Source organism: Parasteatoda tepidariorum, chromosome 4 (genome assembly GCF_982258835.1).
Source record: "Parasteatoda tepidariorum strain Cologne lab strain chromosome 4, Ptep-v5.0, whole genome shotgun sequence".
Classification (NCBI taxonomy): Eukaryota; Metazoa; Arthropoda; class Arachnida; order Araneae; family Theridiidae; genus Parasteatoda; species Parasteatoda tepidariorum.
Genome location: NC_141758.1, coordinates 43,469,349 through 43,495,703, shown reverse-complemented (window position 1 = coordinate 43,495,703; position 26,355 = coordinate 43,469,349). Strand labels below are relative to the sequence as shown.

At 29.3% G+C, this 26,355-nt stretch overlaps 1 long non-coding RNA gene across 1 annotated transcript in view; it reads right to left on the bottom strand.

Annotated features, from left to right (window-relative positions):
* Positions 1-16,912: 16,912 nt before the first annotated feature.
* The window catches only part of LOC122269141 (uncharacterized), a 151,327-nt gene continuing 141,884 nt past the window's right edge, over positions 16,913-26,355 (bottom strand). The window contains exon 3 of the long non-coding RNA XR_006225000.3: positions 16,913-17,191. This is a non-coding gene — a long non-coding RNA (uncharacterized LOC122269141). The remainder of the gene's footprint in view (positions 17,192-26,355) is intronic.

The following is a 26,355-nucleotide window of genomic DNA, read 5'->3' as shown; positions in this document are numbered from 1 at the left end:
TTCTTCTTATTACAGTATAAAGTTAAATAACGTATAGGAGTATGTTATGCAAAACTATTAAAATTAAATGTAATATTCGAGTATATCGTGCATAATTTTTAAATATAATATACGGTATATAATGCAAAACAGTAAAATATAATACACGAGTAGATTAAATAAAATTATTAAATTTAAATATCATTTACGATAATATTAAGCAAGCACGATTATATCATGCAAAATGAAGGTTGAATATAATTAACGAGTATATCATACTAAAGCATTAAAGCTAAATATACACTAATGGGTGTGAAAAGTGTAACATCATAAAGGAATCGTTACGCTGTTCAAAAATATGATCAAAACTACTAGAATATAGTAAAACTTAGCATGTTTTTGGCTCTATGAAACATCAAGAAGTTCGATAATTCTTACCGAAGCACTTTCGGTACAATTGACAATAAATATGGTTTTGTAATGTGTGATGAAATTTTGCAACCATAGTAAAAATTGGTAATTTTATCATGATACCTTAGAGCATGGCATAAAATCCTTTTACTCAGTTAAATTTACTTCATAATTCATTCATGGTGTTGCAGTTTTCACAAACATGAGAGTAATAGACGAGTAATATCTCATTACAAGTTATACCTTATTAATTATTAATAAGTACAGATCCAAGAATAAAAATTCTGTATTTGTTTTCCTTTTTTTATAAGTCTAAATATAAATAAAAAAATACATTTAGTTTAAAGATGTCATTAATTTAAAATGTTTGAACAAATAGTTTTACACTTTTTTTTACTGTTTCATTATTAAAATATAAGTTTATTTCTTTTAAACAAGTTTAAATTTAGATATTCAAAAAAGGTTTTTCTATTAACTGCAATGAAATTATATATAAAAAAGAACACGCTAAAAAATTCAGAGTTTTTCTTTGCAGAGAATGAAAAAAACATGCATGGTGAAATCTACTGAGGAGTGTAAATAAAAATTTGCATTGTTAATTATTAATTGAATCGTCTAGTCGTCTGGATTAAGCAATTTCCTGAAACTTAAGTTGAAGTTTAAATTAAACAATAAAAGCAAACTTATGAGAACTTTACATAAGATTTAACATTATTTTAACAATTAGGGTAATGTTTATATCATGAAAAATTTTTAATATTAAGATTAAGTTTAATTATTAGATGATTAAATAATTTTTAAATGAACTATTTTCTTGCTAATGGTTTTTATGTAGTTTTATTAAATACTTTTTAAACAAACGAGATTTTGGTTAAATAAAGTAACTAAACTGGGGAGCTTGTATATATATATATATATATACATGATATTTATGTACTGTCTTATGATGATTGTTTCTGTTCCTGTAAAAAGTTGTTTACGTTCACATACGCTTTCTTTTAATACTTTTTCTTTTAAGTACAAATTAAAGGTATCACAAGTATTAAAGAAAATTCAAAAGCAAAATAATCCAAGTTTTGAAAGGGTCTAACCATTATTTTGAAAATAATAATTTATAGATTTTTAAAAAATTTTTTATAGTGGGATTTGAGATGCAGTCTCGTATCTGGGGTTAGCTGAGTTAATTTTGGTGGGAAACTACAATAAAACAATATTAGCAGGTCAAATAGACCCCTCTTGTTTTTATGGAAAATTTGTTGAAATCTTGTGAAGAATTAATCTAGATGTGAACACTATTAAAAACAGTATATGCTTATGTTTTGTTTCAGTTGACCCATAGAGCTATAATAAAATTGGAGCAAGAACGCTGAAATAAATTTCAATTGAAATAAATTTGCGTTTTCCATCCAAATTTCTTCCACCGACAGAATAAGGAGAAACGGAAGGTAGAAAATTTCCATCTTCATTTGCCCTCCAGTCAAGTGGTTTTATTCTGAAGATGAAAATTATATTAACCTGCGCGCTTTACTTACATTACTCGTCTATGGATTGACCACGTTTCTTAGTTGGAACTTCTTTGTTAAATTTTTTTAAGATTCTAAAGTGACAAATGCATTATTTTACGTTTTAAATTCTCAAAATGGCAAAAAGCGGTTAAAGTAAATATTTCTACGCTTTCGGTCATAATAAAATACTATAATCAAGAATTTTTCATTGTAAATATTTCAAACATAATTTATTTGAGACATCGTTCTATGATAATTCGTTTTGTACAGATTTCTACTGGATAAAGCCTGCGTAGTTTAGAGTGCCCATGTACAAAGTAGTATTTTCATACCCAAAAAAATAAGCAGTTTCCACATTTGTTACATTTCTTACTCGCGCTATCTTATAAGGTTGACAAAAGCAAGCTACGTTTCATTTTGATTTTTTTTATCATCCGCTGGACACGTCAAACTTCATAAAAGATGAGTAAATTGCTGAATTCCTGATGCAGATTTTTAAATAAAGACGCAATATTTTGTTTTTAGTTTTTTTGTGAAATGTTCTAAATGCAACTTTTTAGCAAGAAAAATAATGCTTCATCAGAAAATTAACAGCTCTTTCGGATAATAATAACGTAAATAACCTTATAGAAGTACTAAGCTCAGCAATCATTAATTTTTTAAAGCTAATTTTTTCATAAAGTTGTAGCTTATTTTTTGCATGTTTCTAATTTTATGATTTTCTGATATGATTTATGATTTTCTGATAATTATAATTTTCTGAGTTTAGGACTGATAAAGTTCAACTCCTTAGCTTTGTAATTTTAGACCCAATCTAGAAAGCAAGGAATCTTCTGCATCAAGTATTGGTACAAATTAGCGTTCATGTAGTAGGACTTTTTGATGGAACTCACATTTGCGTTACTTGGTAAAGTAAACCACGAGAACCTCCCAGGGCTAACCCGATGGCAAAGGGAATAATAAGTATTAGGGATGTATTTTATGGCAGTACCAATAATTTTATTTTATTTTACAACCGGGGGTGAATCGCTGACCCAATGTTGAGTTTACTACTATCAATGTGCAATTCCGTAACCTTGCAAGTTTGAACCCAACCCAGATGACAAGGGAACTCCTTGAACAGGTATTGAGAAGAATTTGCTTTCGTGGAGGACTTTTGAAGGAACTAACCCGAATTTACTTTCCACGGAGATTAAAATCACGAGAACCTCCCCCGGTCAGTATGACGACAAGGGGACTCTGACCCGTAATCCGTCTATCATTGAGGAGATTGTCTATCATTGAGGAGGCACTGTGGTCGGTGTAAGCTGGGATCAGAATTCGTATCAAACAGTAACAACTGGGATTCAAACCTGGGTTACCTCGTTGGGAGGTGAATGATCAATCCATAGGCCACAGCAGCTCAATTACGTTTTTAATTGATACTTTGAAGAGTTGATATTAATTAAGTAAGTGAGAAAAGCAAGAAAAAAAAGAATGCTTGTCAATAATTCTCTGATTCTGTCCGAAAAAAAATTCTTCCCCTTCAAATTAACACCCATTTTTGCTTCGTTTTCTTAAAATCAAATTTTAATAAATTTTGGGTCTCTTCTAATTACATATTAGCTCTTCTATGTTATGATTCGCTAAATTTTTAGACATAAAAACACTGGTTTAAACCGTATACAAAATATAAACTGGCGCATAAAAAATTTCGATTTTTTTTCTCTCTGCACATTCATGTAAGCATCAAATGTTACTTAATCGTGAACTACATAAATTTTTGTATATGAAATTTCGATTTTTTTTTCTCTCTCTATACATTTATGTGAGCATCAAATGTTACTTTATCGTGTATGATCCACATTTTTATTTCTCAGATTAAAATACTAAATCTGCCTATCGAATAGGTAAAGCAAATAGCATTAATTCAATTATCTTTTATATACTTTGTGTTTCTTCCTTATCTTGATTTGCATGCATGCATTGGCGGAAATTGTTTGAATTCAAGTCATGAATAAATTCAGTTTAGCATAAAACCCCCTCGAAGCCACATCCAAATGTCAGTTACGTATAATGAAATGGCGACGATCACGTGACAGTTGTTCCGAGTAATAACATATTTAAGCAGATGATCTCTGTTAAATTCCCAAAGATATGCGAAACATGCCCATCGGTAATCCGTATGTCACGGAGTTCAAATGGGTCCCGTGACTATTACGCATCCTTCCTTGATTGGAGAAATCTAAGAGAGGAAGTCAAGAGTTCCCATAGCTGTCACGTGGTGGGGAACTAAAAGGAACACAAAGAGATACGAAGACATTCATCTGTTGTTTCAAGAAGTGTATTTCCGGATAGGTGGAGATGGAACAAAAGAGTTGGAACACTCCAAGCAAGGAAACATTCTTTTGCAAAACTTCAGAAAATCCCCTCATTAATAATCATTAGTTTTGTGTAAGTTTAACGGCCGTGTCTGCTTACTTAAAGATATCAGGACGTTACATTAGCAATTTATGACCTGGATTTATAAATTGATTTATGGCAGAAATAATTTTGCATTAAAAATTACTAATGAAGTTTTAAATTTAAGATTTTTCACAAGTGTCTTTCTGTACTAAAATAAATGCTCGATTTTAAAATTTTCTTTAAATAATTGAAATGGAAATTCATAAAAAATTTAAACTTCAGTCCTAGATAGCATTGTTAGATTGATTTCAATGTAGTTTGAGGAATAATGTAGAGAATAGTGTCAAGAATAAATTAGTTTCAAGAATAACTCCATAAAATTTTTAAATAATAAACAGTCCTAGATAGCATTGTGAGATTGATTTCAATATAGTTTGAGGAGTAATGTAGAGAATAATGTCAAGAATGAAGTTTCAAGAATAACTCCATAAAAATTTTAAATAATAAATAATCTTAGATAGCATTGCAAGATTGATTTGGATAAAATTCTGGTTGTTTAACCGTATTAGGTAAAAACCATCAATCTAAATTTTTTTTTCGCAGTTAACAGTTTGAATTGTGTGAACAGTTTGATTACTTTTTTTATGGTTATTTGACTGTTATGGTTGAAGACTATAAAATAACAATTACATAAATTGTTATTTAAAGACTTTTTCCCAAAAATTTTTTAACAGTATAAACATAAAAAAAGAAAAAAATTAGTTCAAAAATAAGGTTTTCAATAAAAGCTAAGAAATTATGTTTTCTTTGTAGAGGTTTATGCATGCTTTTACTCAGTTTTTAAAAAAAATAATATTGGCACTGTAACATCTCTGCTTTGTGAGAATGACGATTAATCAGTAAATTTACTACATTAATCAAAAGAAGCTACAAATAAAACGTTTGTTCGTTATCTGGGAATAATTTCAAAACAAACGGAAATTATATTTTTCTTTATTAATTTTTCATTTTCACCATCCAATAAGTAATTAATAGAGAGATAGAGAGTGAGAAAGAGATCATTATTGTCACTACGTCTGACCATTATTGTCTGACCCGTCATACGAGATTTCTAGACCAATTATAAGAGATTTTTAGACCAATCATACGAGATCATTAGACAAATTTTCTCAAACATGCTCTTTTTTAACGTATTTAAATTATGGTATCAAAATACTGGAATCTGAGGAATTAAAAACGTAATTTGAATGCAATTTTAAAGTTCATTACTTATTTGAAATGTTATTGCTTAACTGAGTGTAGCAATAGTAACTAAATTTTAAAATGCCTGAAATTTGGCAGAAGTGGTTCAATATTACTGCAATAATATTTATATAATAGACAGATTAGAAACATAAAAATTACCCTTGAGGTCACATGAAGTTTTTTCACTTATTTCAAAAATAAATCTTTTGTTTTAATTGTTTATTCTGGGGAAAAATTTTAACCTCGAATTCAGTATAAACTAATTAAATATATTTTATTATAAGTGTTGAATTAGTTTATGTTGAGAAAAGTCTTCAGTGGAAAAAATAATCTTTATCTCTAATTCAGTGTAATATAATTCAATATTTTGTTATAGCAGTTTATTCTGTAGAAAATATCTAATTTATCATAAATGATAAAACTAAAAAAAATCATTAGTTTGTCCATTTTCTTATACTTCCCATTTCATTTTATAGCAACCATTAGTGTTTTTCATAGTATTTACATAAAATATAAATTAGGAACAGATAAAATAATTTTGAAAATATATAGATTTTCGCTTACGTAATTTTCAAAACATTTATTTTACTCTAAATACTTATTTCTTCTTAAAGTTAGATTTCTGATTTAAAAGAAATAATAAAATAGTGCAAAAAAAATCAGACTTTACAAATCTAAAAGTTAATGGCCTTTAAAAGTCACAACTAGTTAAAGAAATCTAGTAACGTATTAAAAATGTACATTTTCGCTTTAACTCGTTTTCTCAGTTAAAATAATTCATTTTCTGCTTTTTTCAATTCTTATACCTAAGACACCAGATAACGAATTTCTCTTTTCCTTTTGTTAGAAGAAAGGAAATAAAGTGAAGACAGGAAAAATTCAGATATATTTTGCTCTTCATTTTGAATCTCTTCCTTTTCACTCTTGAACGGAATGTAAGAAGATGCAGTGACATTTTGTAGGCGACGATAGATGAACAGAAGGAAAAAAAATGGCGCAAAAACAAAACGAAAGTGGTTCTTAGAACTAGTAAGTAGAAGTTGTAGTATATATTGGAGATAGTGAAATCTTTAGGGGTAGAGTGGGGATAATATAGAGAAAGAGATAGAAAGTGGGGAGGGAGAGAAGAAGGGTGAGCGTTAACGTGTATTAAGAGAGTTTTACCGAATTCGAAGATCTTGAAAAAGCTTCTCTTTTAGATCTGATTTGATGACTATGCTGTTATAAATCACAAGAGTTAGACGATAAGGGACTCTTCACTTATTTTAAAGTATTGAGAAGTTCACAAAAAGCACAGAAATTCAAATAATGAGTATTTATATTTTTATTCTTTCAAAAAAATAAAATCTAAAATGATTTCAAAGTAATATAACAAGTAAATAAATTCTCATATTTGTTTTTAAGATAAGCTAAATATGATACATTATCATATTTAGATACATTATCTCTTAAATATATCATATGATACATTATCTCTTAAAGAGTCAGAAAATAAGGTCATTTAAAGTCTCTAAAGAGTCAGAAAATAAGGTCATTTAAAATATTTTTAATTGTTTAAAGATATATTGATCTGGATTCTAAATTGCAAAACTGCGATTGCAAGGTACATCTTTACACCGCGATACTAGAAATCATTATAAATTTTAGTTCGTTTACCAGGCGGGGGGGGGGGCGTATGAAAAATTAATTTCTCTCATTACCTTTAGTTCGTTTAGCATTGAGCATTGTTGCAATTAAAATATTTTATGATTCTTTTTTCCTTCAGTTATTTTAAAAATAATATCACTGATGTTTGTTGACGTATAGCTCTATTTAATTAAAAACTAGTTTCACTAACAGTTTATTGCTCACTCTTTAATAATTATGCACATTTGATTCTTTATGTTAGGTAATCACAAGTAATATTGGCATGCTAAGGAGACTCGTAGGAATTACTATCTTGTAAGCTATCTAAAACAAGGAAATTCTTTTGTTAACATTTACGCTTTTGTTACTTGTATCTTCAAGCCAAACTAATGCAAATTCTATGGTTTTGAAATAAATAAATAAGATACCAAAGTACCAATTCACCGAGACATTGATTGTTCATGATCAGCCTATCAATTAAATAATTTATAGCATTCCTCAAAAATGATCAAAAATACAAACTAAGCATTTTTAAATTTCGCTGTAAAATATTAAATAATAACTTGATCAGTTAGTGTGTCATTATTTCCTTCGGCATGCATGTAGACAACATTTGTCCATAATTTCAAAAAATTAAATAAATAAATAAATAAATAAATAAATAAATAAATAAATAAATAAATAAATATCGCATTTAAGAAACGAGAAAATATGTTTTCAGATATAAGGTTAAATCGGTTAACCGTTCTCTGGTGGCCAATGGGAAAAATTTTGTTTGAAATACCATAAATTCAAATCTGTTTAAGATAGTAATACGATTCAAATAGTTTTGGAAAAATGAAAATAATTTCTTCATTGCTCAATTTATTTATATCCCGAAAATTTTTGCTTTATAACGGACACACGTATTTACATGATTTTAAACTGTTTAATTTTAAATGGCAAATTTTAAAGTATTAATTATTGCAGTTTTTGAGAAAAAGAAAGTTCAAAAATATGACTATTTTGTAATTATTTGGTTTAATGTGGATTTAGTCCTTTTAATCACGTTTTTTAAAATAGAAAAAAATTCGCGGGCCTTACAATCGTAATTTTTTTTTAAAATTACATAACTCATCAAAGAGAAATTGTCGCTGAGGGGTATAAGCTTTTGATCATTCTCTTGTCTAAACCAAGTCATTCTTAGTCATTAGATAGCGTCAAAACCGTAAATTTAAACATCAATTATCTAAATACGTCAAAAAAGCAAATACATACTCAATTAGAAAAAATTATATTTTCATGTCTGATTTTGTAATATGAAGTATGTTTTGAATTAATAAGCATATTTGAGGTTAACTTTTCCAATCTGTAGGATTTATCATTATGTGAAAATTCAGTTATTTGATAAAAAAATTATTACGATATTGTACCTCCAACTTTTAAAACATGTTTTTTAAATATTTATAAAATGCTCATTGTACATAGTTCTCATTCAAATTTTAAGAAACGTAGAATAATATCTCTACGCATAAAAACAGAAAAATATTTGCTTCACAAAAATAATAAGAAATTCTTTAAAGGAATAAAATAAATTGAAAAAATGATCAGAATTTCGATAAAACACAGGGAACGTTTCGTTCTTTGGCATAATTTTGATAATAAAAAAAAGGTTATAGACATTCTGGGGAAAAAATATACATATTTTCTTAGTAAACATCTCAGAATAAAAAGTAACGATGAAATTAAAGGAAAAAAAAATTGAAGCTCAAGATATATTACAAGTTTAATATGTTATTTAAGTTTAAAGATTTATTGAGTGAATTTTTAGACAATGAAGTTAATAATTAAATGAAAATAATTAATAGAACTTTAACGAATGTTTTCCAACTATCGCCATATTATCAAGAGATAAATGCAATAAGATAAAGGAAAGGGAAACTGCTTTAATATTTTATGTTAGAAACAGGTTGAAAAATGATCTAAACATATTGAATGATCTTACTTAAACCACGTTAACCTTTGTTGAAGAATTGGCTGTTGCTAGCGTATTGTAGGGCTTGAAACAATGTAATGATTAGACACATTTTCGAATTCTCTAAGAGTGTATTTTTAAGAAAATGCCATGATGTGCATATATTTGGAACACAGTATGTTTCTATATATTTTGCTTTTATTTAGAGCAGCCGGTAACTTGTAAGGTATCTTTTTTGAAGCAAATTAATAGAGCAATTAAAATTGCTCTAAGCCTTTGAATTGTTAAAGTAATAAATAACAAAAAAATGATAATATCATAAATTTTTTTCAATATTTTTACTACCTTTTTTTACTACCCATACAATCTTACTCCCTGCTCACCTAATCACGCTACATTAGCAGTTAAGAACCAAAGCTCATGTTATAGATCATATTTAAAATTTTATTTTTAAACTTTTTTAAACTGAAATTTTTGAGGACAACAACAATAATAGTTAAATGTGTATTTAATTTGTTGTGAAATAGGAAAAAAATATACCAACTAATTCTGTAAAAAATATTCACCTGCTGATTTAAAATAATTTAAGATTATCTAAGATGTGTGATATCTAATTTCTACTTCGTTTACTACAAATTATCACAGTTTTAAGACACCCCTCCAAATGGGACATCATTTAAGGACGGATCCAAATTAGGAATTCACTTGATAATTTTTACGTTCATATAGTAGCGGTTTGCCGTAAATTCTGGTTTTTAAATAGTTCTTATTACTACATATTTAGTAAAAACGGAAAAGTAAATTTAACCGAATTAAAGGTTTTTATGCCATGCTCTTAAGTATCATGATAAAATTACCAAATTTTTACCTCATTACCCAAATTTTATCGTTTATTATGAAACTTAATTTTATTAATTTAACCAAAGCCATTACCAAAGCGGTTCAGCAAAAAATTGCCAAAATCTTTTGTGTTTCCATATAGGGCATACAGTAAATTTGACCGTAATTTGATAGTTCTGACCATACTTTTCTTCCATAACGGCAATATAAGATTTTTCTTGAAAATTGAATAGATACGAAATTTTTACTTAATTACTAAAATTATTAAAAATTGTAGAGTTTTTGTCGATTTTTTTTAGGATTAACTTCCTATAAATTTAAAAAGAGTACTCAATACATCAAAGTTTTAATTAAACATATAGATTTCTCAACTTTTTTTAGGAGAGTGCTTTATCGTTCTTGATTACAGGTCCTAAAAATATAGGTAAATAGAGTTAACTGCAAAAGGTTTTACCAATTGATAAATGTAGTGTCAATGTTTTTGACAAATTTGCAAACTTAAGAAAAAAAGAACCTAGGTGACTTCAGGAGATAGAATGCTTGTTACCCATCTAAACGGCACAGGTTTAAATTCCAGTAATGGGGTTGGATCAAAACAAATAATTCTGTTGGGAAAATGTATGATTCATCTCATGAATTTAATTCAAGAATTGTTTTCTTTTAACTTTAAGTAGTTTAATAATGTGAATTTTTGAATACCATCAATCTAGTTCAGAAAACCCTAGATCAATTAAAAGTACATACTTATCCTTTCAATATAAAAAAGTCTTTTTAAAAAATATTTTATTTTTATTTGTGTATTTAAATAAAAATAAATAATGTGAACGGCGATTTTGATGGAGCACCCTTCAAAACTTCTAATAGTGTCTACTGACAAAAAAGAAATTATTTGGGTATGAGCGACTAATGCATTTTCTAATTTTTCTCATATTTGAAATACATGAAATACAAGTCATCAGTTTAGAATTAAATATATGAAGAGCCCCTATTTTCGGAAGCCGGAGAAATACACAGACAGATCGACTGATATCTTTTCCCGGAAAAATCAACGACAAACTGAGCTCTCACTTCCAAAAGGCTGGGAAGTATAGATTAACTCAGTTCTGCCCCTCCTATCTTCAATCCGGTCATTCCATCTCCCGAATGTCTGGAAAAGTAAAATAAAATCAACATAAGTTTCAGCTGCAATGAGATAAAAAAAATCGTCTGCCATTCACGGTCAGAATTTCGTCGTAGAAATACTCCTACTTTTTTCCCCCCTTCTCCTTTTTTCTAAATGTCAGATGCCGAATTCCTTTTCCTTTTTTTCCTGCATAGGTTGAAGGCCTATTTATTCTTCGACAAAAAACGAAGAAGTTACGACCGAGATTCGATCTAGTCCTCAATGAAGACAGAATTCATCTTCAATCCATTTATTTCCAGTTTTCTTTTTTTATCCTTCATTTTTGCATCATCGTAAAGCTTATGATCAACTCATAAAATACCGAGTAAGAATGAGATGGAGAGATTTCTTCGAGTTGAGTTGTGCATTTATTAAGACTTCGTTTTATATGTCCGCCAAATTATTATTGAAATACTCATGCTTTATGACAGACGATAGTTTAAAAATCTTTTGCACCGTATTAAGGATATTTTATTATTGTCGTCTGGCAACAACTCATGTTATATAATAATGTAGTAAATTTGTGTTTATACAAAACAGAAGCAATCGACTTTTTCAAAAGAAAGTTTCTTCTTTAAAAGAATCATGATTTATATTTCTAGTGAGTTACCAAAATATTGATTTAATACATATCATTCTGCAATTCTATGGCTGCATGAGGAAAATAATCCTCAGTGTTATAAGGTAATTTTATAAATGTTCTTATACGTTTGGAAGAAATTTACTCGATATCAAATATTGGAATGATAAGAAAAGTAAATTTGCTCTTTAATCTTACATTCATAAGCATGGATATTTTAGGAGAAAATGTAAAATTTATTATGTTTAAGTTTTACTACGGTACATAGAAAAAAAGTATTCGATGATTATTTCTCTGGTTATAACATAACAATAACACTAGTGATAAGAGTCTAACAATAAGACTCGGATACTATGCATTTATAACAAGACAATAAGACTGAATAAATATCTGCCACAAATATTTGATTATGATTTTATAGTTAAGAGTCATTGGTATTTTTATGGATGTAAAAGTTCTTAAAAAATATAATGAATTCATTATAACGCATTTACAAATAAGTTTAAAAAGGAGTTAGACGCTGAGTTATTAAGGAGAGATTGAATAGGGTTTCCGTAATCAATACCCTTTATACATTTTTAGAAACCTCATCAAAAATGAACATACAAGTTAGCAAATAATATTGAAGAAAGAAAAAGCAAAGAAGAGAAACCTTCCAATTCAAAGAATTACTATTTAGGGCTTATATCATTATTTTAAAACATTGACATTGATATCACTATTTAAAAACACTAACATCATTATTTAAAAACAGTAATATCACTATTTAAAAACGTTACCGGAACATCTGCTCTTGCACCCCAGAGCCCAAGGTCAAGAAAACTGAGATGGGCGCAGTAGCCCTTGGCTCTCAATGGGCTGTCGAGGCGCTGACTTTTTATATATACTAAACAGACAAGTGAGGTATTGTTTTCATTGTATTTTTTCTTGCTTAATCGAAAAGATCAAACGTAATAACAATAGGACTTGCATTGCACGTAATGCTGTAAATTTAACAAAATCATCGCAATTTCGTGAAATATAAGTTACATTCGATTAATCAAGAAAAAGTACAATGAAAATAATACTTCACTTGTCTGTTAGGCTATTTATGACATGTAGATAGGTATAAGTGTAAAATTGTACTTTTTTTGGATATATCTTTTATCATACCTTTTATCTGTTTGTCCGATCGTTCTGAAATTGATCTCATTCGCGTCAGTATAAAATACTGCACCGGAAATAATATCTTATCTGTCTAAATACAATTATATCCATGAATTAAGGATCATTCAGAAGCACACCGAAATTGAACTCCAAAATAAAATTTCACCTATAGAATTATTATCGAGATCTTTAAGAATAATATTCAAATAATAGGAAGACCTTAGATTACTCCACCTGTACACCACAATAAAGAGAGCATAACATAGTAGTATATAAGGATTGATAGCAAAGAGGTAAATTTGTTCACAAGTTTTCGGTAAGGCTACTCAGTGTCATAATCGTACAGTTACGACACAGTAGACGCATGCAGAAGATTTTTTACGTGGTAGAATAATCGGCAGTCTGGAGCGTAAGGGCTCTCATATGGAAATATGCAAGGGGTTTTTAATTGCTCAAATTGTCATCTCTAGGGTTTGGAAATGATTCCAAGATAATGGAAATGTCAGTAGACGTTACAGAACAGATTGTGTTCTAGTTACAATGCCGAACGAAGACCAGTAATCTGCAGTAACTGCCAAAAGAAGCAGACGGAGTACAGCACCAGACATATCTCGTCAACCAGATGCAGCCATTGGTACCACAGTTTCAAGACAAACCATGTACCGACGTTTGTAGAATATTGGTCTATACAGTCGCAGGATTGCCAGATGTGTTCCGTTAATGGTAACTCACTGTCGTCAGTAATTTAGCCTGAAGTAGTGAACATGCAATGTGAACATCGTCACAGTGGGCTTGAGTGATGTTCTCGACGAGTCCTGGCTTAGCTTGCAATCTGATTCTGGTCAGACTTTCATATGGAGAGCGCCAGGTACCCGTTACTTCTAAAGACCTGGTTTCTAAAGACAAGCACTTTCTCTGGGCCAACTTCCAGCTGATACTGTTTTGTTAGCTTAGCGTGAGTAGTCGTAAGCAAATATTTATTTTGAATGTGTATTGATTTTGTTATTGTCGACCAGTGCTTTAGAGAACAAATAATGACTTTGTCTTAGTAAAAACGCATTATAGCTTAGCTAAATGAAGAAGAAGAGGAAGAAGAAGCTATGTTTAATGTTAAAATCAAAATCTTGGCTGATTTCAATGCAGTGTTGGATGTTGTCCGCCATTGCTTCCGTCGTTAACGTTACGTTGTAATCCAACTGCAGTTGATTCGGACGTCAGTCGTCGTTTAAGCTGAGCGTTCGATGACATATGCTGTCTAACTCATAAATTGACCAATCAGGGGTTAGCGCTAGCTTCAAGCTGGCGTTTTGTAACGCCGACCTTTCCTAAGAAACCAGGACTTAAGACAGCATCATTAAACGACATCGTTATGGTGGTAGTACTCGTTTGGGGTTGGAATTATCCTAGGCTCCAGAACATGCATGCTCAAGTTGGAACAATGACAGCCCAAATTTATCGGGATATACTTCTGGAACAACATGTACATTGATTTAGGGGTACTATAATAGCAGAATTTGTGCTTATGAATGGCAACTTCCGTCCGTCAGGAGCAAACATCGTAAACGAATGCATTTAATCGGAGGATATCACCCGTATGGTATAGCCAGCATTTTCCTTTGACTTCAACCAATATAGCATGTGTGAAACATGCTTGGCAGACGAGTTGCAGGCCGTTAACTTTTCTTTTGGAATTCGTATCTTTCTTAAATTATTGACATGATGTAATAGTATGTTCTCCTTTACTCTTTTAGTCCTTCGTTTTTTACCACTCATTTTGTGATGGATATTTAATATTTTTGTCAAGAGCATAAAGTATTCTTATTTTATGCCAGTTAAAGAAATTTATTTGACTCTACAAAACAACTGGATCACTGCAGATTTTCTTTTTTAATAGTTATAACGTATGTTTACTTATACAGCAGTGTATTTTAAACTTGATTTCTCTCAACACCATATCACATAGTAGAAGCTCGAACCGTTGAAAACGTTAACATTTTTTAAACGAATTGAGGCTCTCAAAATTTCAGTAACTGCAACAAGATAAAAGGCTTTTCATAACTGATGCGGTAAATTTCTGGCGGCAAATCGTCTGAATAGACGTCATTCGTTAAACTTTTCCTTTAAATTATGCATGGCAGCTGCCTGCTCAAATGATATATTATAATCTAAGCAAGAAGACGAAGACGGATTACCCTAATTCTTTATAAGTGTATAATAACGCTTTTATGCATGGCGTTGAATATTTTTGTTTCCCCTTTTCCTTAATCAATCACGAACGAAAAGGATAAGCTATTATCTAATAAGAAAAGATGTAGTTTTAATATCCTGAAATAGAAAAGCTTGAAGGCTAATCTTGCACACTTTTTGCACACAAGAAATTGCTTTTGCTTTGGCGAAGGAAGAAAAAATGGATAAATGGAGTGCATGGCTTGGCTGTAATTAAAGTCTTTCATTTTTAGACGCACAATGAACAATTTTTGTCAAGAATGAAGTCACAATTTTGGATTTCTTCAGCTTTGGAGGTTTTAAATTAAAAACAGAGTAATATTAAAAACTCTGAATTGCTTTCGGAATGATAGATTAAAAAACAAATTTTAAAATAGAGATGCATCTTAATTATTTTTTTTCTTCTATTTATTAAGAACGACCTGTGATTTTTTGAGTTGCTTTTTGTATATTTTTTAAAGTCACTTCTTATATTTTTACTAACATTTGATATTAGCAAATAACAATGCATAATTCATTTATTTATACTTTATGGATGGAAGAAGTATGCGAAGATTAGCATGAGAAAAAAAAATTAATAGTTTTTTGTATTAGAGACATGACACCTTCGTGCCGTCGAGAAAAACGTGGGAGGTTTTCATGGCCTTCCTCTCAATGTTGCGCAAATACGATAAATTCCATCGATAAGTCATCCACGGATGCAGATTTCTCCCAAAACTTGATCCAGAAGTTCCCTTGTCTTCTGGATTAGATTCAAAATTGCAAGGGGTTGAACATTAGTAGTCTTGAATGCAAAAATTCGCTCGGTTGTGCAACGACGGTTATAAAATAAAATAAAATAAAATAATAGTCACAGAGCCATGGTGGCTCAGGGGATAGAGTGCTCGGCTCCCAATGAGGTGACCCGGGTTCGAATCCCAGCTAAGGCTCGTATGTGCACACCCGGATCACTCTAACCACAGTGGTGACGTTAAATAGCATTAGTGGTAGACGGATCATGGGATAGAATTATCTTGCTGCCAGGAGTTTGTCGTGGCTTAACCTTCCATCTAACGCAAATGCGGGTTAGTTACATTAAAAAAGTACTCCACGAAGATTTTTACCAATGCTTCATTTAGAAGTTCTCTTGCCTTTTTGGTTGTGTTCAAAATTATAAGGCTACATTGGTAGTGGTAAACTCAAAAATTGGGTCGGCTGTTTAACGATGTTATAAAAAAATAATAATCGTTACAATTTTGGATTTCGTTAGCATTAGAAGCTTTAAATTAAGAACAGAGTCGGATAATCAGGGATTAGTTGGTCTAATCTTCAATTTTTATTTTTTTATCATTAAAAATCATATTTATGATTTGGTTTTTCTTTACCTGACAAATTGCATGCTTCTCACCATACACTATTTTTTTAAAGAAATAATATCAATTTTTCTTGTAAAAAAACCTTGAACAGTGGACAAATGTGACCCGAGGCTGAGGGCCAAAGTTCAACTTTTTGAAACAGAAAAGGTATACCAAAGTGTATCCTTTTTATTTAAAAAGTTGAACTTTGAAAGTCTGTTTGCTTTTAACAATGATGCCTTCGTAGCTTTGTAACTAGAGTTGTGTTAAGTGAATCTTTCACAGGATTTGTAGTAATAAGTTGTGCAAAAATTAAGGAAAAATGGACAAAAATATTTAATAACATCAGAATAATTAAACCAGGTACCATTACCCGTTTCTTAGGTTAAAGTTATCCCGTATTTTCGTAATTTCAAAACCCCAAATTATTTGTAAATCCTCATTTTGAATAGATTCAAAAACAATTTGTTGGAGGAGAATGAATCTGAATTATTCTTTTCTTCTTTTTATGACAGCATTTGATATTTTGTACTTACTTCTTATTTACTTCAAAAATTACATTTTATTTTTATCAGCATTTCCTGTTTGCGAATAAATATTATTATGTGGATGTCCTTATGTTTCTGATTTTAAAAAATACGTCACAGAATAAATGTAGTTGAATAAATGTCAAACGAAAACTTAAAAGCCTAGTCCTAGTCGTTCCGGTTGGCCGTGGTGCCTGAGGCCGAAGTTCCCCTTCACCCCTTTATCGAGTGGTGAGGATCATTGAGGTGGAAACCTTTTGGTCCTTGTATCCTAGAAATAAAAGCAAGGATTAATAAATGGCCACATTACCCGAGTTAATTTCATCTTATATGATGAAGATTGAACATACATAAAAATAATTACATAAATATAAAAATGAGTACATAAATAAGGATAATAATAAAAATGATAGTAAAAATATAAATATGCAAATACATATTATGTAAGTATAAATATACATGAATATATAGATATACAAATAATCAAAATTAAACTTTCCTGCACGAAGTTTGTCAGTATATCAAGACCGCGCAAGCACGTTTCAATTATACATCACATCACAAGAAACATCACATCTCCATGCACCACATAACGCATATTTATCAATCAAAAGCTTAGTCTTTTTTCTTAGTGCCATTCAAAACAAACTGATTTCAGTCAACGCATTATAAATAATAACTTAAAATAACATTCACAAAAATATTTTTATAATATTTTCTAAGAATGATAAAAACTTTCCCCCCAATATTTCAAAGTTTTGAGACATGTTCTTTTTATATTTAGCTTTAGCTTACAACTAGGCCAGCTAAATAACTTTTCTTGCTTATGGAACTGGTGCATTAAATAAATAATTCAATTTATGAAACTGTTATACTGAAACATTTCTTCGTGCATTTAATGGTGGTAAAAATAGTTTCATTACACCGAAATTAAAATCCAAGAATTGTTCCTGGTGCTATGTAAATTATGTTCCTGGTAAATTAGGTAATTAGGTTACATGCAAACATTAATTCCTAAAATAAAATGAGTTCTTAAATCAAACGTACGATAGCAGAGAAATTTTTTTCCTAATGGCAGGTTCACTTTGGAAGATGCCGGAAGTGTTGCTCATTAAACGTTACCCAGTGGGCACCTGTGAACATAAGTCACGGAGGTGAGCAACATTACCCACACCACACTGCCACAGATACCGGCTCATAGGGTGGGTCACATTCACACAACAGACGACAACACACACAGCGAGAAACATCCATGCCCAGGGCGGGATTCGAACCAGCAGCCATTGGCTTCGTAGTCAGGCACGCTAATCGCTCGGCCACCTAACCGGCATAGCAGAGAAATTATTAAAATGAGTTCGAACTAGACTTAGTAGAGCAAGGGCGGATGGACAGAAATTATACATTATAAAATTGCTTAATACTTAAAAACGCAAATATAATTATCCTTATTACAAAACTAAAAACATACATATATATTTTTGACGGCCAGCTTTAGTTTCTGCAGATGAAAATCCACATTGAAGACAGTTGCGAACTCGCTATAGATTGTAAGCAATGAGATACCTGCAAGTGACGTAGTGTGGGTATCTCGATCCTGATTGGTTGTTGAAGCGTGGCATCTGTTTATGTTAACAACTATTCTTTCCATTCTATTTCGAGTAAGCCAAGCCGTGAAAGTATCAATTCTCTTAAGTGACACATATTACATTCTTTTAAAAAAAATGTCAATTCTTTATCTTTATATTTCGAATTTAACACAAAGACCTGCACGATGCCATGCGGAACATAAACAAACAAATTATGCATCAAAGTTGCCAGGTACACTATCTAATAATATAACTATTAAAATATATAAAATGCATAATATAAAATATATAACTAAGTAAAATATATCAATAGAATAAAGTTAGGAGCACTAAAATTACAACACATTAAGTAAAAAATATAATGAAATAAAACATATCAAGAAAAAGACAAAAAATAAAATGTAAAGTGAATACAGAACAAAACACAGCACGAAATTTGTAAAGCTAGTAGTAAATTCAAATGAAGTTACACGGACCGGAATTTTTCAAGAATGATTTAAAATCGAAGAATGAGAAATAGAATAATCAAGAATAAATCAAAAGTCGCAATAGAAGTATTTCTTTTGTGACTTCCAGGATCTCTTCAATAGCATTCCCCTTTCTAAACTATAAGATCTTTTTCTGAGTTATTAATATGATTTTAAAAATATCCTTAATTGCGACTTTGATTATTGGGAAATTCTAATTAATTTTTGTCTTTTTAATGATTACATATTTTTATTCAATTTGACGGACTATCACAATGATCTAATTTTTCATCTGTCTTAGCTTACTCATTTTTACACGATTCTGAAAAAAAAATTATACTCTTAATATTAAATTTGTTTTTAGATTTATTGATGATTTAATTATCTTCAATTTTCAAGATGATACAATTTTGTTAAATAACATATGTAACGAGGATTTAATCTTGCTTCGTGATCATAATGATAATATTAATTTTAATCTTTTGGATTTAAGTATTAAAAAAGAAAAAAAATATCTGCTTTGTTGATTCATACGATAAAAGAAATGATTTTAATTCTAAACTGATTATTTAGAATTCTAACGTTTCTAAAAACCTTTATTTAACCCACTGACGGTTATGCACATAAAAAGTCGTATAGCGTAAAAAGTCTGCATAGCATAACCGGTTTTTCCATGTTAAGGAAAAACCGGTATAAGGGAGAAACATTCTTTTCTTTCCCAATTTTTGCTTAACAGCCAGAGGGTGAATCAAATTATTCCATTTTTAATCAAATGAATGGAATTAAAAGGATATGTAGTAATGTTTATTTTTCCAAAAAACAAATAGAAAAAGTCTTTAAAAAATTTGATAAAAAACAATGGATGCCCAACTAATGTAATTAAGTTCTAAATAAAATCATTGAGTTAATTATATGTTATTATTAATAAATTTACGAAACACCTCCTTGTTAATTTATATTTTTACCGTGCTCAAATACAATTAGGGAAATCCGTGGTTAAAAATCTGGGAAAAATGGGTAAATCATGGTTCTTTTTTCAAATAAATATAAATTTTTCAAAATTATTAAAATTGTATAATTGAAAATCTACCTTAATAATCATAAACTTTAAATTATCCAGTATAATATTATTACTTGGCACTTAACCATTTTCAGGCCAATCTAAGGTAACTAACAAATCAAACTTGCTTCAGTACAGCAGTAAGAACGTGCTATAAAAGATCTCTCCATTTACACTTCTAACCTTTATTTGCGCTTCTGCTTTCATATTTTACAATCTGGCAGTCTTATTAGGAAAATATTTGAAATAATTTCTGAAAGATTTCGGTACGTGTAAGTTCATTTAAATTTGCTGCTTCTTGAAAGATTTTGTTTTGTGTTTTGTTCCGTATTTTCCTTACATTTTACTTTCAGTTTTTTGCTTGATATGTTTCATTTCGTTTATACTTTTTACTTAATGAGTTCTATTTTTGTTTCAATTTTTTGAGTGCTCCTCCCACTGTTGTATTGATACATTTTGATTTGGCTATATTGATACAATATTAGAAAGCACTCCATTTTACGGCTATAATCGTGCGAGCTGATGAAAAGATTATATCTTTTCATTATTTTGTTTTACTATTTAATATTACTTATTTATTTTTTAAATTGCTTTTAAACTAAATTTAGAAAAAGAAATGATTTTAAAAATGTTTTATTTTAATAATTTTTTCTTCTCTTCATTAATCTTTAATATTTTCTTTTTTTTCTCTAGATTTTTAACTTATTATATGAGTTTTATATATTTGTAGCTCATGCGCAGTAAATACAACTTATTCATTTTCGTCGCTTTTCTCTCTTTTCTTTCTATCCCTCCTATGGTGTATATATATATAAAATATATATATATATATATATATATATATACATATATATATATGTGTGTGTGTGTTCAAAATGAAGAATAAAACAAAGAAAAATAATAGACAAATGAAAAAAAAGGGGGGGAATAATAAGTAAAAAAATAACAAACAACAGTTTAAAAAAAAATGAAACTTATTGTTTTTCTTAACTTTCTTCGTGTTTTCTTGTATTTATTTATTTATTATATATATATATATATTTATATATATATATATATATATATATATATATATATATATATATATATATATATATATATATATATATATATATATATATATATATATATATATATATATATATATATATATATATATATATATATATATATATATATATATATATATATATATATATATATATATATATATATATATATATATATATATATATATATATACTTTGAAAAGCTTTTATTTTGAGAAGCCAGTATTGTACAAAATTTGCCGTATCCTTCCTTCTAAGGAATGAAACGTTCTCAAATAAAATAAATCCAATAAAACAACAATATTGTACCATAAAAAAAAACAGGAAAAAGAAAATTTGATACTCGCTGAAGCAGAAGAAATAGCAGTTAAGTAGAGAAGCACATCCTATTTATTAAATAATTGCTTATCACAAAATAAAGAATAACCAATATATTTCCAGAAAATATCTCACACTGCTGTTTTTGAAAAGATATTTTGGAAAACAAATCGATTAACTAGTCCTATCAAGAAAGGCCGATTCATCGATTTTCGAAAAATAGCTTCATCGGAATTTTAAAACAAACTATCGAAACACGTTTTTAATTACAAGGGCCTGATAAGTACTGTTTTTTTTTGCAATCTCTCTCCTCCGATATAAGAGAAATATTTGGTATGCAAGTGAGTAAGAAATTTTAATTATACGTCAATCGATTTTCATCAAAACAACTCTTAACGTATCTAAACAAAAGTCATTACAGACTATGAATATATTTTTTTTTGTGTGCATATTTTACTTGGATAAAAATTTATTCATGCAAGTTTGTGCATTGATTATTTATCTTGGAGAAAATTGTTGGATTGTGTTCAGTGTACGAGGTTTCATTATTTCACCCCCACCAGATCAGTGTTTTAATGGATTAAACTTTGCATTTTTTGTTGGCAGAGTTTTTTAATCATGTTTTACGGCCTAGAGAGTAATTCACTTTTAAAGTTTTATTTTCGAAGAAGACTAGCGTTCAAAGTTTTTATTGTTTTTTTCTTAATATAATTACTGAATAAACCTGATATAATTTGAATAAACCATTACTTTATACGTATATATAATATATTGTATGCATAATATATTTTGAATACTTGGTATATTTTGATTCCCCCATATTCTTCAAATGTTTGAAATAATTCGTTAAAAAAATTCGTTCTCTCTCTCTCTCTCTCGTTCTCTCTTAAGGCAGCGGGGTGTGACTGTTCCTGTTTTCCAGTGGCGCTATCTATGGCCAAGAATTCGATTTCTGCCACACCCGTACGTCACGCTCGTTTATTAGGCTGACACATTTATACATCCATCCATTCATCACACAGATCGTAACTTTGACCTGAATTAGAGAACGACCAATTTCCAATTCAGTATCCCCAGAGGTACTAATTTGTTATGGAAACATGGAGGACTTTGCGACTCGACTGATTTAACGTGCATCAGTCACCATTTTACTACACTGGGAGTCTTCGGCCGGCGGGGTTCGAACCCACGAACTCTCGGACATGAACCCAGCTCCCTACCGACCAAACTACCCCTGACCAATAAATTCGTTGGATTCGTTTTATAAAAGCTGTCGTGTAGTCCCCATTTTTGAATATATGTATTGTAAAATCCTTGTCAAAATTGAATTTGTAAAAGAAATCGGGTTGCCAATACACCAATTATTTGCCAATACACCATAAACAATTGTCTTTACCAATACATCATTCACAATTGGGGTCGCCAATTAATATCTAAACAAAAAAAAAATGAAAAACTGCAACTTATACTGACAATATTTTAATGAGACTAAAATCATCAGAACCAGTTTGATTGCTGGAAAAAAACAGACAGGTGAAAGGTAACTATTAGAAACACTTTTTAGTTCATTCGGGCAAATCAAATTTGTATTGAAACCTTAATTTCAATTTCGTTCCAGTTAATTCTCCAGATTTTCATAAAGTTTTTTATGTTGTCTTTTAAATATTTATCTGCGACCTCCAATATTTTTCTCGACTTCATTTTTGACGAGGGTTCTGAAAATATTAATCAAGAGTAGTGATTCATTAAGTCGTGATATATTAAAAATAGCAATGAAGCATGGTTAAACTAAATATATATTCCACGCATTTATTGACTCTCGTTTGCGAGGGTTATGGCATAGAGGTATAGGCGTAATTAAGATAATTAAATAAATCTTTATTTGTATAAGTTATAAACCAACTCTGCAATGTCAACAAAATGTCATCTTTGAAGATCTAATACCAATATATTCTGCGTGCCAGTCACTTTTAATCATTTTGCAGTATAAATTATCGAACTTCTATCTATTTTTCAGACAAGGAGCTTATATATTAGTGAGAAAAAAAACCAGAATAATTGCTATTAAATCGCAGTCCATCTAATGAGTCATTAATCCGTTTTATTTGTTAAATTTTCGCACACTCTTGCAATGTTACTTTACGTAAACACACTACGCGTTTCTACTGTAACCGTTAATCACAGATGTGACACTGGTGTTCTTTTAATAAATTTTATTTCTGACATCCTAATTACAAACAAAAATATATTTTTGAATTTTTTGATTATAAAATAAGTCTAATAATTACTAAAAAATCTAGTAGATTATCGGAATTATATTTGATTTAGAATTTAAAATCCAAATAATGTAGTTGGAAATTCTTTTTCTCATTCATCTTCAATCAATAAATAATTTTGTAAACTAAAGGAATTTCAATGATGAATAGTTGTTTCTCTTAGATCTAAATAACTAAAACAATCTAATAACTCTTAGATCTAAATAACTGCAAATAATTGCAAATTAGTAAAACTATTGTTTGGCAGCAATAAGTGTTTGGAAGATTTTATCTTAAACGCAAAAAAAGACACTGATGTGTCACGCTGTATTTCAAAAACATAAGTTATTAAAATGCTAAATATGATTTCCTTTATTTTGATCTAACATACTTATTTTTGACGCAAAATAATAAAAGAATACAAAATTATGTTTAATAAAAATTCTGCTTTAATCTTCAATCAATAATTGACTTTGTAAACTAAAGGAATTTCAATGATGAATAGTTGTTCCATTAAGATATGAATAACTTAAAATAAGTGCAAGTTCGTAAAACTATTGTTTGGGAGCACAGCTTTTACCTTAAACACAGAAAAAGACATTTGTGTGTTCTGCTGTATTTCAAAGACATAAGTTATTAAAATGCTAAATATAATATTTTTCACTAATTTGAATCTACAATACTTATTTCGATGCAAAATAATAAAAGATTATAAAAATTTGTTTAATAAAAATTCTACGTTTAAAGGTTAAGTCTTACTGTAGACAACTGCGAACTTATTATAACTAAAGACCAGAGACAACTACTTTATTTTAAGTTTCTAATCATACATCATGTCTCAAATATACTTTATGCAGTGCCTTAAACATGTATAGATAAAGTACAAAACAAAGAAAATCCTCATTGAATCATTCAATGCATTATTGGGAAGTTATAGTTCCAAAATAACTGAAATAATGCATTTTTGAAATCATATCGAAGCTATGATATATTTTTTAATGGATTACAAGTATTCCTCAGTCATTATTAGACTAAATTATCCCAAATGCGACGTTTTATGCTGTTTTGGTTTTAGCAATACAATTTTTATTAGTACTAAATATTTATTAAGCAAAATTAACGTATGTGAAAATAATTAAATGCAAGCTTCGACCTCTAAATAGAGGGGGAAAATCAAATACCCACTTTCCGTGAACGTTTGAAAATTTTAAAATGCGATTTTTCTTCTTCATTTTTAACTTCAGTAAGACAAACTACTTTTATAGAAGTGCAACAGACCGTTAATTCAAAATGGCGAGAATTCTCGAACCACTGATGCGAAAACTATTGATATTAGTGTTGCCAAATTTCAAACTCGAATAAGTTTTATCTTTCAAAACCCAAACTGTGGAACAACCATCACTCATTTCTGAAGATTATGGGGAGCTTATCAAGAGTTTGAAATATGGACGCAGCCAATCAGACCAAACGAACGCCATGAATCTCGTCTGTGTTCTAATCAGAACATTCGAACTAGCATATTTATACAAATTACAGACTGCAAACGATTCAGCAGCCAGTTCCCTCAACTCCTTTCTGCTCCATATTACAGCTCTGTTATCTGAACTGTGATTGGCTGAAGCAAACATGTCACATCGTTTGATTTTATAGGTGATAGTGACTGATCAGATTGATGGCAGCCTTCTCTTATTCTGACAGACCTTAAAATTTATGATTAGAATCTGGATTAAACAAACGATAATTTGCAGAATCCCCTACAATGAATGTATTATGGAAACATTCTGGCACTATTTTAACATAACAAGTGTGATTATTAAGGTTATAATATGTAATTTATTTAAGAAAGCTTTCGTATGTAATTTCAACAACAACACAGGTATTTTTTAGAGCTGAGAAAAAAATGTAGATGCTTCTGTAATGTTAAAAATATTAAAATTATTGACGTATGGCATGTAATGAATACATTTTGGGATTATTTAAACAGTCTTTAAGCGTAATAAATATCAAGTATGCGTATTAAATTTAAAATAACGTTTTATAAATCAAATTTTTTTTCTTTACTCTGGAATGCTGGAAAATAAAATTATAGATACTTCTATATTGCTAATGCTGAAAATGTTGAATCATTGTCATTGAATCATATTTGAATAACAACTTGCAATAAATCTAACCCTTACATCAAATAAACTATAGAAATATTTAATCACAATTTAAAAAAAAAGCATGAATATAAAAATTTTAATATATAATTTATTAGAAAAAAAGAACTTATTTAACAATAATCTTGAAGTCTTAGACAGCTAAATATTCTAAAAAATATTGAAGAACATAATTTGTCCAAATCTTTTACAATGACTGTATAATGAAATTATTTAATCTCTTATCCGACATTTTCATAAAATTTTCTCTATTTAGGAAACTTCATTAGGGCTTACATTTACTATTCTCTACAAAAATGAAATGTTTAATTCAAAGCAATTGATTGCTTATTTTTTAAATATTTCTTCGAATTCTTTTTAGTTACAAAGAAAGTAAAACAGCTAAGTATAAAGACTAAAAAGCTTTTTAAGAAAAATAAAATCCTTTACAAAATGTTTTGTAAAGAAAATCCTTAAGGGATCAAAAAGAGCAAAATTTTCAAAAAATTCCAATTTGAAATTTAGACCTTATACCCTTTAAATTAAAAAAAAAGATTCTATG